Source organism: Stegodyphus dumicola, chromosome 2 (assembly GCF_044657685.1).
Source record: "Stegodyphus dumicola isolate Sdum_Otavi_A_Nest chromosome 2, ASM4465768v1".
NCBI lineage: Eukaryota > Metazoa > Arthropoda > Arachnida > Araneae > Eresidae > Stegodyphus > Stegodyphus dumicola.
The window spans coordinates 285402722-285417093 of record NC_140769.1 but is presented as its reverse complement, the minus strand read 5'-3'; positions in this window follow the sequence as shown (position 1 = coordinate 285417093).

Genomic DNA, 14372 nt, shown 5'->3' with positions numbered 1-14372 from the left:
TTTTGTCAAGTTTTTAATTATTCAACGACATAATATTTTTAACTAATACAAACAGTGTTATCTTCCAGTATATTCATTATGTCAATTATCTTCACTTTTCGCATCCGAATTACATTTTAAAATTAAAGTGTCTAAATTTATCTGCCACTTTGCATCAGAAAGGGAAAACTAGGTAAGTTCTTAACACATATTAAACTGCGCCAACTCAGCGGCAACTCTATAAATGCTCTGAAAGTAGATCCAATAGCAAACCGGCAGAATGGTAGAAAAAATTCTAATAATCTTCCCCTCAAGATTGTGAATATCATAACGGATTCGTTAACATAGAATTAACTGCTAATAAAACTTAAATCTCACATTTATCGTTATTAATCCAAAAGGGAATTGTTGCCACTAAATATTCTCGTTCTGTATTATATTTCAAGAAATTAAATAATGAACAATCTACACGAATGCATGCATGTTTCTCGCAGTATGAAAATTCAACGCAACCTAGAGCCATCCAATTTTGAACAGCAGTCCTCCACCCGAATATGGGCACCTGGAACCCGAAATTTGAATTTGTTTTGGTATCGATTTCATATTTTGTAAAAATTTAACGAACTTTTCGTTAACAAAATCAAGGATTTCAAAGCGAGCAGTGGCAAAACTGTACGAAAAAAATTTCTCTACCGCGCGCGACTTTGTCGGAAATTATAAAAAAAATACAATTTTTAAATATTTTGTGATTTTGCTGTTGATTCTAATTCCTTGCGGCTTAAGTGCCAAGAACGGGATATTTAATGAACAAGGTAAACAAACAAAACGTTACTAATAAAAAGACAAAATAAGTTTTGTAAAGCTGTCTCATGGGGAAAATTGGACATTCATATGATAAACTGAGAAAAACTGGGGAAAATGTTTACCAACACTTAACGCTGAATCGGGAGTTCTAGCTTAATAATAAAGCTGAAAGGACAAAAAAAAAAAGGTTAGTAAGAGTGTACGTAATAGCACTCTGGTAGTCTGCGAGCTGAATAACAGCTTTAGAACGTTAGGTTATTTAATTACGGCAAAACCTCGAGGGCTATCTGCTTTAGGGAAGGGATGCCTTCGTGGAGGACTTTCTAAAGGAAACTGGGGTTAATCTTTGGATTATGGTAACTTTGTGATTTTTTGGCGACCAACCCTGCTACAGCGACCTGCGAGTTTTTTTTTTTTTTTTTTTTTTTTTTGAACGCCATTTTGTTTTCACGAAGTAAAGGCATGTCTTTTAATTAAACATTTTTTTCCAACAATCTGCTAGCCGAATTACGCTTATGCTAGAACTTTTTCGGAACAAAAGTGCTTAATCATGACGAAGATTAGGTGCGAAATTGGGACAATGTGCAGAATCGCCCACTGCTTGCCGCGTTTTTAAGAATTGCACATACACGGTATCATCCATGTACACGTAGACTTATTTTCACTTAAAAAAAAATCTCAGAATTGCACAAAAATCGCATTGCGCTCACTCTTGACTTTATCCATGTACACTGCTAAAGTCCTAGCTAGTAACCTTTATCGCCTTACCAAAATGTCGCCAAACTACCTGTTATCATATTCCAAAGATTAGCCAAATATGGCTCGTATACACGTTACACATGGGAGGAAAACCACTAAAACATCCATGCAGCCAGCCCGTTCGCGGGATTCAAACCTCGAACCGAACAGAACATTTACCACTCGGCCGCTGATGGGCTTAACAGCTTAAAAAAACCAAACAACCGTCAAAATCTAAAAGCATTCAGATTTTTTTAACCAATTGAGAATAACTGATGTATGCTCGCGGTAAACTTTACGCTTATCCATGTCGCCTCATACCATGCCGTTCACTATTACCAACATTTCGCCAACATCAATAAGACCGATCAATCGACGAAGCGATGTTTCTGCTTAAAAGAAAAATGTAAGCGAAGACCTCAAATCCACGTCTTTGCGACGGTCGTAAAAGCGTGGAATTTCGACGTGATATGACGTCTCTGCTACATCATCCGCGACGAGGTTGATACGTCATTTACGACATCATGGTGCCACTTGGGGTAAAAATATAATACGCAAAAATATTTCGAACAACTTTCATCCTCTCAGTCTTTTTTTTAAATATTTCTTCAATATTAAAGATAATTCAAATTAAAGTTTGAAAATGTTCTAATTATATTTGTACAAGTATTTCATAGCGCTGAATAAAATATTTCTCTAACAAAATATTTCTCTTTTAACGCAAGATAAAATAACGGTTTAAATGAGAAGGTCTTCTTCGTGTATGTGTTTGTACTCAAAATCTACTTAAATTGGTATTTTTCTATTTTTTTTCAACTTTCTGCTAAGATTTCCTACATTGCCTTAATAGCAATTCTCAAACTATAGAAGATTTTCTTATTCCTATAAGTACTACGTTATGAACTGAGATGTGACAAATTTTGCAAATTTCGCTTCAGAATTTACTACATTATAATACTGTATATAATGCATTATACTATTGTACCCCAAAATTTGAAAAAGTCCAAAGACAAAACTGTAAATGCTTTTTAGTTTAAAAAGTCACCAGCAGATGGCGCCACAGATAAAGCTTTGATATTGCTAGAAACTGCAAATACGCATTTCAGTCATGAAATGTAAAGATTTAACACATTTTTAACCATCACTTATGATTTAGTTGTGAATAAATCATAAAGGTAAATTCTAATTTAGCACCATGTATTTTCACACGCGAAAAGCACCTGTAAATAATATTCTAAAATATTTAATGTAGCTGCAAATAATAGAAAATATTAAAATGAAAGCAATGACAATAAAAACTTCCGTACTAATCGGTTTCGAGGGCCGTAAAAAATGGCCAAACTATTGTTGATGCCAATGCTGCCAAAAATAATTGCGGCAAGAAAGTAAGTATAATAATAAATAGCTATTTAAGATTGATGTTTTAATTTAGATGAAAGGTTAATTTCATATAATACATTTTTATTATAATTTATATGAAAAAGGCTAAACATGACTGAATGGAAGCATAAGAGTCAATAACTATTTCAGATCATTATTATAATTTATATAAAAACTGCTAAACATAACTGAATGGATGCCTGCATCGCTATTTCGCTACAGACTTATCACAAAAGCAGAACTTCATCTCGTCAGTTGTTCAAACGTAATTTTCTATAATGACTGATGCCTTCTCTTTGAAAATATTCAGAACCAGAATTCAGAAGTGTAGAATCGCTCACTTATTTGTTTGCCGCTTTCTACAAGAGTAAAAACAATTGGATTTTTGTGAATTTTATTTTACTTTTTAAATGAAAATAGGTCGGTGTGTACATAGATAAAGTCAAGGGGGTGCGCAGTGCTATTTTTGTGCAATTCTGTGATTTTTTTTAAAGTGAAAATAGGTCGATGTGCACATGGATACCGAGTATGTGCAATTCTTAAAAACGCGTCAAGCAGTGAGTGATTCTGTACTTTACTCATAATTCTATTGCCGACTTTTCGTCATGGGCAATTCCCAAATTGTTAAATCCATAGGATATCAAAAAAGGATTTAAAAATTAAACTAGTATTTCAATGGCGTCTTAAGATATATAGAATTATATAAACTTACGCAATCTGAAGCCAGCTCGTACGCTAGATTTAGCGCGGTGTTAAATGGGCGCTTTTGCGCATACATTTTCGCTGTAATTTTTTTACGGCCTTCAAAACAGAAGATTACCAAAACTTCTGAAAGAATTACGATTTTAGCGATCGCCCAAAAGGGTTTCTTAAGGTTTTTACGCTGTCGCTAAGTTCGCAGTCTAAAAGTCAGCTGTTGCATTACATTTACATTACACAAACCCCTTTTTCATTTGTCTATTGGCCCACCAGCGGCCGAGCGGTAACCTCGCTGAACACTGGTAGTTCGGTCCTAGGTTCGAATCCCGCGAACAGGCTGACTGCATGGGTGTTTTCGTGGTTTACCCGATGTGTAATATGTATACGAGCAAGTTTCCCTTAGAAAGTCCTCCACGAAGGCATCCCTCTCTTAAGGCAGACAGCCCTCGAATGCTTTGCCGTAATCTAATAAACCAAACCATCTGTCTATTAGCTTTATTATTAAGCGTCATTAGCACCATGTAAGGTATGTTCAAGGTATATGTAAATCTTTTTAAACAGATGTCTACCTTTTGGAAAAAAGCCTTTCAACAAATGAAATTAATTTTAAAAGTATTTGTAGATGGAAATACCTTCCTATAGCCAAAATGATACACATATTCTCACCACGTTATTCGACAGAAGCAAATATTCTTCTATAATATTATTTTCTCGTTTGGAATATGCATAATATAAATTATTCCTGTAAAATTAATAAAATGTATTTTAATCTTGCTACGATTTTAATTATATTTTAAAGACAAAAACCTTTGTTATGACCTCTGATATTAAATTTTCTCTCTCCTTAGAACTTAAAAAATACACAATATAAAACATTTTCATAAATTATCAATTAATCTTTAGCATACTGAAAATTTAAAAATAACATTTTCTTACGTTGAAATATTAATTACTTTTTTTCTTTAGTACTTTTCCTAACGACACTACGTTTTTAGTCGATTCTTTTTTCATAACTCGTGTTAATTATTTTTTCTGAAACGTTGCAAGTATAAAAAATTCTCTTTTCTTTTTGTAATTCATGAAATAAATTTAAATAACAACTGTAAGCACAAATTTGTGATCTGGTTCCTTTGAATTCTAGTCTTTAAAAAGTAGACATGCTGATATTTTCCACCAAGGGTAACAAACATTATTAAAAAAGAATTTACAGCAAAGAAAAAATAAGTAAGTAAAAGCATTTATTTATTGTCCGATATTTTACTTTCGTAGAATGGCAACTTGTGAAAACTCTTGCTTCTAATTCAAATGAAACTTTTACTGAAAACTCACCGTAGGTCATTAATAAATGACATTTTCTTAATTTTTTAAGCAGCAAGTAAAATTAATTACTTCAATTAATTTCTTAAAAACGTAAATCTGAAACCGCATTTCAATAAATTTTATTGGTTTATTCTCACCTCATCTCTGAAATAGTCAATATACTCATGAGCTAAGTAATTCTGCGATTCGTAAATTAGCGAATTATTTTTTAACGTCAAAAGAAACGTCAGAGTCAAAATAAAATTAGGCAAAAATTCCAAATTTAGCTCAGCTTTCGTTTTCATAGTAAACTCGATCCATAGAGAGACAGGCAAAGGAGTCTCATTTTCAATACGTTAAAAAAAAAAAAAAGGTTAAACCAATACAATGAATACCACTATCCCTTGAATAAAATATAAACAAATAAAAATAAATTAATTAAAAATAAAAAAGGCCGAAATTTTATTCCATAGAATATAAAGGCTCGCCCAAAACGGTTTGCTGAGGTTTTTCAGGCTGAATTCGCGAACTACTTATATACTGTTGCAAGTTGTATCCCCGCCATTTTCGTCTTTTTAGTTCTATTATTAAGCATTATTTTCTTCCCACTTACGCCTTATACAATTCAACAATAAAATTACTAAACTTTTAAAAGCAGCACACCAGTATACGTTTAAGAATTCCCGATCCAGGGTTGGTGTTGTTGGTATTGTCTTGTCCATATTACATGGAATAATTTTTGCCAGAGCCTACTCCGAAGAGAGGTTGGACTTCTTCTTAAGGGAGGGATGCCTTTGTGAAGGACCTTTTAAGGGAAACTGGCTCGTATACACGTTACACATGGGGAAAACCAGGAAAACGCCCATGCTGCCAGGCCGTTCGCGGGATTCGAACCTCGGACCGAACTACCACCGTTCCGCGACGTTACCGCTCGGCCGCTGGTGGGCCCAGGGTTGTTGGAATACACTTTTATGCTCTCGTACATTCCTGTGAAAATGGGGCTGAGCATTATCCAGTTGCAAAATGTGCTATGAAGGATGCTACAGGATAGCGTGCTATGAAGCCTATATGGGCTTTAACCCAATGCAGCTTAATATTTAAATATGAACTCAAAGTTTCTAAATGACTCTTAATTTCGACAATTAATGGATTGAAATTGTCTGGGCGCGAGAGCGCATGCAGAAGTGACAGGCAGTCAGTGTAAATATTTACAGACGTGGGTATAAACAAGGTATTTTTAATCTATAATAAGGCTTGCTTGAACGCTTCACTTTCTGCCTGAAAAACTGAATTATATATATTCAACTTAAACAATCTACAATCCACCTCAGTTCCATAGTAAAAAAAAACAAAGACAGCTCCTACGCTACAACCGACACCAGAACCATCTGTATAAATATCAAGCACATCAACAATGGGATTACATTTATCAAAAACAAAACCAAATCTATTGGAAGGATGTATTAAATGAAAATTAAATATTTCAAAATCATTCTTTGTAATTAAATAATCTTCATACATTTTCAATTCCATTCGTCCAGTTCTAAAAAATTTCTCATAATAAAATTCGTATAAAATTGAGAGAGAAGGCAGCTCAGCCAACACAAAGACGGCCTCGGTAGGCACCGTTCTAAAACATCGGGTTAAAGCTAAACCCCAAACTCTCTGAATACTGTCTAACTTCATCCGTAATCTAACCGCGTCCGTATCAGGTGGGGCGGCCCGCTTCGCGAAACTCTTAAATGCGACTACGTTCGCAGTCGTGCAACTTTCTATGAAGTTTTCGACAACGTCGTAACGGCATTATTGATTGTGTCTCCAGGAAAGTGCAACACCAAGAAGAAGAAACGATTAACCGTCCCCGTTTTATACTATGCAACTTGCGCAACAGAAACAGACGCTGCGTTCGAAGTTAACAATCGTTGCACTGATCATCGATTGGTCGTTATTAGTCAAGTTATCAGTCATCTGAAATATTGAATCATTTGCATACTCGGTATAAAATTTCGAGATAATCAGATCATTTTTAAAATTACTTTCCTCCCAAGAGAGTATATATTAAAATATAATAAAAACAAACACGATCAAATTTTGTAACAAGTAATATTCTATTTAGGAACTCCAAGGAACTTTACTATCTTATTTTAAATGCGGTTAACCATTAACGAACTCGCTGCCGGTCATTTCGCATAATTTATATTATAGTTTATAGTGAGATAAAAACAATCAAGAGAAAAATAAATACGAATAATATTATATTACTGTTGTTTATAACTAATAATCGAAAATAATATGGCGTTATTAAGTAAATTGCCAGCAGGACTGAATTAAAATAATAGCCTTTATCTGTTTAAAATCGTAATTATAAATTTTACTGTAGCATTAATGGTAGTTAATGATTAATTATAATGGAAGTGAATGTATTATATGTTTGTAGTAATGACTTTTCCAATTTTGAGAAGGGTTCTTCTAAAGATTTTAAGTTAAATCGTTATAATACAGAAATATTTTGGCTTCTTTAAAAATCTTTTTAAATGCAAAGTCAAATGGGTTAAGAAATACAATTATAATTCTGACATATGTTAATTAAGCATTAAAATATACAATAGTGAAAGCTTATTTTGCATTTCTCCTGCTTCTAATGGCTCTATTAAGTATTTACTTTATTAGTACTATAGTATTATGTTCAATTAAAGTATTTATTTTAACAATTAAAGTATTTATTTTAATTGAACAAATACTATAGTACATCGGTATACGTCCCTGCTTGGACGCGAAAATTTGATTTTTCCTTCCTTGTACGAAGTAAAAAGCAAGTATTGTAATCGCGAAAAGTTTCAGGCAGCATATTTCAACGAAAATATCCATTTTGAATGCTTTCGAATGCAATTTAACGATGTTTTTGCGTGATATCTGTACGTAAAGACACGATAAAAGACTCTTTTCCTCCAAACAAATTATAAAACTGCTTTAAAATTAATTCTGAAGAGAATTTTTCGTGGCGTCAGTACGAACGTATGTACGTACGTATCTCGCATAACTCAAAAACGAGTAGACTCAGAACGTTGAAATTTTGTATATAGGACTGCTATAACATGTAGATGTGCACCTCGTATTTTGTTTGCAATCGGCCTCACCAAACTTATATATATATATATATATATATATATATATATATATATCCACTTTGCTACCCGGCTCAGTGATCTCAGTTTCTTTACTCTTATATGCTTGTAAATTGTACATTTTTTGCTTTAAAAATGATTGAATTATGTTGTTCTTATCTTCCGGTTAAGGTTTTTATGCTTTTAGCAAATCTGTATGCAATATTTCTAGAATTATCAACTATTTTAAAGTTGTTTAAGTGCCGCTAGGACTAATAATTTTTTTGATGGTGGCCATTGCTTGTTTACATTTCAAAACAGCAGGATAGTGGATTTGTTGCCAATCTAGAGAAACTTAGCTTCGCAACAACAAAGATAACGCCTTCATTTATTATTGCGATCTAAATCATGTTTAATCCTTTCTGGAATTTTTTCGAGGAAATAAGTGTTTAATATTTACTTAATTTCTAATAATTTACTTTTTAGTAATTTTTAATAATTAGTAATTTTTAATACTGATATTCTGAGTTATGTATTTTTACCGAAGTGAGAACAATTAATTGAATAAGAAATACTCAATCGTCTGTGAAAAACTGTTTCTTTTTTATTTTGTTTGCTTAATTTCTCTTTTACATCGTTTTAGTATTATTATAGTATTTGAAAAGAAAATGTGCAAGGATTAGATAATTCTTTAAATGATATACATTTTGTCCATTCTGAGTTATAATATGAACGAAATATAATACTGTTAAGTGAACCTAGCGCCAGAGTGTCGCTATGGTAAACAAATAGAGTGAATTTTAAAGAATGCATGTATTCTATTGTGGTTTATGCGCTGCGTAAGTAGATTTAATTCAATCCAATATGTTTAAACTAAATGCAAGAAAAAATGCGTAGAATTTAATATTCCGTACAAGAAAGTCATGTGGTGTACACATCAGATTTTTTAGAGTACGACTCGAGTTCGATGTCACGACTGCGCGTACTACGCCTGTTTACCTCTTTCCAAACTCTGCTACGACAGGCCATGAGCGTCAGTATGCCTGTTGATATTATTCAATAAACAATACGAGCTATAACTCTGAATTTTCAAGAATTTCAATGTTTTTTCGAAGCGTGAATACGCTATGAGTATCCTGGATTTGACTATTGCATACCGCATGCCGAGCACGATGCTGTGTACGACTACGGGAAAGAACAGCAGTAAATCGACTAACGCTGCGGAGGTCGTAAAATCGATTACCAATCAATAATCAGAGACATCACAACTTGGAACATGTTCAAAAATTGCTTTTGATTTGTTTTATTACAAAATGCATTGATATTAAGTTAAACATGAAGAGAGACACATATGTAAGATACAAGAATAAAAACAAGAGTAATACAAGAGTATAAACCTTAAATACTTAAAAAAAAAAATACAGAATGGGGTAAAGGGTGTCATATGTATATTGCTGGTATCATTGTGGTTGTAAATGTGCTGTGAGTACTTAAACACAGAGATGAAGTAATGAGTACCGGATGTAGAGAGTTATGGTGCCAGGAGTTAGTGTTAGAGTTCGCTGAAAGTACAGTCTGCACTATAGTTCAAATTTTCAAGAGTTCAGGCTACACTAAAGTTTAGTGTACACTGTGGTACTAATAGCACTAAATTTGAAGTTTGGCACAGTCACTAAGTTTTAACGCAATTGCTATAGGTTGGTACAGTACCCGAATAGTGATAAGATGACATTGACTGCCGTACCAAGTGATAAGTGACAGAGGGCGTGGGCACCATCCCTCTACCACGACGGTCAGTTGGTATAGCGCCACGTCCTCCCTTATCTAGAGTCCGGCTTGAGGGGCCACACGCGAACCTCGCACAGGACGCCCTGTCCCAACCGTACCGTCAGCAGTCGTGCCGACCAAATGCCAACTGGGTAGACTCCCGTCAAAGTGTCCGGGCCCAGCGTATATTGAACTCCAATAAAAGTTTACATGGCCGAACAAAAGCAGTAATACATACGCTTGATATTGTGCAGACATTGCGAGATGTTCGTTCGTACAACCGACCTAATTAAACACATAAATACGTACATAGATGCATAAATACATAGATGCCACTTAATACACAATAAGTAAATACATAAATACTTGAGAACTAATTGCGTGTCCACATGAGTACTAAATGCAACGTGACCTGGATACTGAAAACATAAATGTTAGCATACTTTTGCAACATGTTCATTCATACAGACCGACCTAATTAAGCACATAAATACACTTATAAACATAATAAATAATAACCTAGATACATAAAAAACCTGAGAACTGATTACGTGTGCACATGAGTGCTAAATACGACGTAACCTGGAGACTCAATGCATAAATATTTGCGACATGTTCTTTCGTACGAACCGACCTAATTAAACACATAAATACACACATGGATACATAAATACTTAAAAGCCACTCAAATACATAAGTACCTGACAACTAATTACTTGTGTACAGACTGCCGTACCAAAAGGCCCGACATCGAATCTCGAAAAGGCATGGATATTTGTAAATGTACACTGTCCGTCCGGCAGGGGGTGCACTTTAAATATACGGCGAGCCGAAATTCTTATAAGTAGACCTGTTTATGAATCCTCAGTTCATACAATGTAATAAGATACAAAATTTTACTATTTCAGGGATGTTCGACTTAAATACAAAAGATTACCATATCGGCACAAAATATAATATTTTTATTCACCAACTCAGTAGTCATCTTCTGTTGTTTCAATAAATTCGATTTCATAGATAAAAACTGTTGCGAAAAACTATAATACAATTATATGCAAAAAACATAATTATTTACATAATTGTGAGTTACTTTCAAAATAATTATTTAAATTTTATGAGGTTACATTCCTCTCTAGAGGTTTTCGATAGGGAAAGAGGAATGGGATACCTTGGAACCCCCCCCCCCCGGGGCGGAAATGAGCAAAATCATACTGTCACGTATATGTTGCTCAAGCCTGTTGAAAAGCCGACGTCAGACCGTCTGATGTTACTGTCGATCGTGTGAGATAAGTTACAAAAATATTACACCACATTTAATTTCGGATTTTCACTAGTAGTTCTAACTAAATCATCATTAGCATTTGTAAAGGAAATATTACTTTAAACCTTAAAGTCATTAAACGCTTAAAAATTCATTAGCATGTTTCGTAAACAAACACATTTCTGCGATAATTAGTTCATAAATCGTTTTTTGAAAGCGTTAATTACCCATCAGTTAGCTAATACGTAGTTTTCTTTTTGCTAATTTAATTTTTTTCTAAATGGCAACCCTGTGGCTTATAAGTTTGGAAATAGCTATTTATCATTTCCTCGAAAAGGAAACATTTTGAATGACTCTGGCTGCAGTTCGGCAAGTTTCACTTTATTGCCATCTTATCTTCGGAATAGATTGCATCCTATTTATAAATTTCCTCGGAAAAACCAGATTATATTTGCTCAGAAGTGATCTTACATGGTTGGGCGTTAGCACTGATCGCAACGCCGAGATAACAGCGTTATCTAGAATCCCCAAAAGCAGCTGCCCTTGATAAAGAATCCGGTTCTTTTTCGCACTATATTATTATGTTGAATTTAAACTAACCTTGTCGTGAAATTTGAATCAATCTCCCATCCCACCTAGGCGTCCAATAATTTTTGTTCCAAGTAGTTAAGGAGGGAGGATGGGAAAATATTATTACTGCAACTTTCATTTTGCGCATACCTGTGATCAAATTACCTGTTTTTAACTTTCCAATTTACGTTATTTGTCAAGTTTTTCAGAATTTAATAAAAACATTAAAATATATAAAAAATTGAAAGCTTTCAGATTATATATTACGCCCAGAAAGACTTTTTTTTTTTTTTTTTCCAATTACAGACACATAAATGTTTCAAAAGCGTTTGGGCTTAAAAATATTTTAAAAGTATCACACCTTTAGAATTATCGATAGACAGTCTGAAGCATTAGAGATAAAAATGGTTTATTCCTTACAGTGTTGCCACTGCTCGCTTTAAAAAACTATTTTTTTAATCACATAATTTGTAATCACATAATCATAATTTGTAATTTTTTTAATACCTTTTAGAATCCTTCTTTGTACGTAAAAGAGCTGACTTATTGATTGATTGATTGATTGATGAGTTTATTTATTTATTATTTATTTATTGATGATATGCTATCGAAGACAAAGTCTTGGAAGACTTATAAGACGAAGACTTTTAAGTCTTCGATAATAAAAGCGTAATTTTTAATAAAACCAATAATAGAGGCATAATTTTTAATAAAAGTAAATAAAATAATAATTTTTAATAAAAGCAATAAAGGCATAATTTTTAAATCTCGGGTATTGAAATTCTTGATTCGCCCTCATCGTACTCCTAATACGCTAATGTCTTCGGGGTGACAAATTTTATCTGCCTCATACTTTATTAGATACCCATGTATCCTATTCATGCAAAAATTCCACGGATATTCTGCTATTTGACAATTTCCATAATGTGATAAATTCTCAGAATAGAGATTTATACATGTCCATGTAAGATAAAGCTACTTTCAGCACTTTTTCTCTATGAAAAGTTTCCTCTATTGTCTCGCAGATATTGCTACAAAATGCCCAGCTGCGGTAAGATAGCACCCCCGCAAAGCGGGTTTTAACTTTCCAGAAAATGGCAAAGGAAGGCAGGGTTGTCATATTTGACGATAAAATTGGCAATATGCCATTGACGGATGGACAACCTTCTAGAACAAGTTTTTATCTAATTTGCCCAGAATGTGCTGGAACGCAGGCCAAAAGCTATATAAACCTTGCCTTTACGCGGAATAGCAGTGTGTCTCGTCAGAGCCTCCGAGTCGATCGCCAGTCTAGTGAGTATCGGGAGAGAGGGTATCGTGGGCTATCGTCATCGTTGAGGCTATCGTCGAGTACGTCGCGAGTTGTAGCGTGCACGGTCTGGAGAGTACGTTCAGTTTCGAGAACAACCGAACCGAGTCGGGAGCTGTACTCTGTTACTTTCCCGTGAAGCTGTCTTCACCGTTATAACATGATTGCCTGAAGGCTGTGTCGGTGATTGTTTCTGCGTGTTTCCCGTACTTTTTCGATGATTGAAAGCGTGTTTCTGGAGGTGTCCTGAGTAATAATGGCTAAATACAGGGTGATCTTTTTTAAAGTGACAGTGTTGGGAGCGCCCTATAGGGCGATCTAATAGCCGAAATGGCACCAAATATGGTATTTAGACTAATCAAGACATGGGAAAAATGATTCCGTGAAAACGTTTAGTTTCAAAAATCGCCACTAGGGCAATTTGGGGCGCTGCTATAGTTTACAAGTAGCCTCTGCTGTAGCCTCTCACGTTACCGGAAAGTGCGTTACGGGTGAAGCTGTATTACATGAATCAATGTAATGCATCTGCAGCTCTTCGGGAATTTTGAACCAGAAAAAAATTACGAAAGGGACCTTTATCGCTGAATGGTCTTAAGAAAATGATTAAGAAGTCCGAGGAAACGGGGTCACTGACCATTCGCGCTGGGAGAAGACGTAAACCAGTAGCAGATGTAATAACTGACGTAGCAACGTAGTCGAAGGATCGCAGAGAACCATTGCTAGTACTAGCAGCGCCCGAGGTGTAGCTCGACAATTGGACATGAATTATTCCACGGTATGGAGAATTTTGCGGCGCGTTATTGGATTTTACCCCTACAAAATCAGCCGCTTGCACGAACTGAAACCAAGTGATTATGATCAGCGAGTGACATTCGCTCTATCGTTTCTTGCCAGGGTAGAAATTGATGATGCTTTTCCATGGCACATTCTGTGGGGAGATGAGTGCCATTTTTATCTAAATGCGTCCGTAAACACACAAAATAGCCGAATTGGGGCTTCTGAGTAGCCCCCCACCGTGCACGAAATCCTATTAAATTCCCCACTGTTTGGTGTGGTTTCACAGGCGAATTCGTAATTGGGCCATTCTTTTTTGAGACCATCACTCCGACAGGACCCCAAACGTGCACCATAAAGGCAGAACGGTGCCACGAAATGCTGCAAACATTTGTTATTCCACAACTTCAGCAAAGAAACCGTCTCCAACAGACAATCTTTATGCAGGATGGGGATCCGCCCCACATTAGTAATAATAAATGGTAAAGCAGCTGTTGTGCCAAAACTTCACTGGTGATAGAGTCATAAGTCGCACTTTTCCAGTTGCATGGCCGCCTCATTTCCCTGACCTCACGCCATGCGATTTTTGGCTCTGGGGTTATTTCAAATCTCAAGTTTATGTTGGTGGAGTATCAAATTCGTCTATTCTAAAGGACAACATAACAAAGACAGTGCAGAATATTCCTCG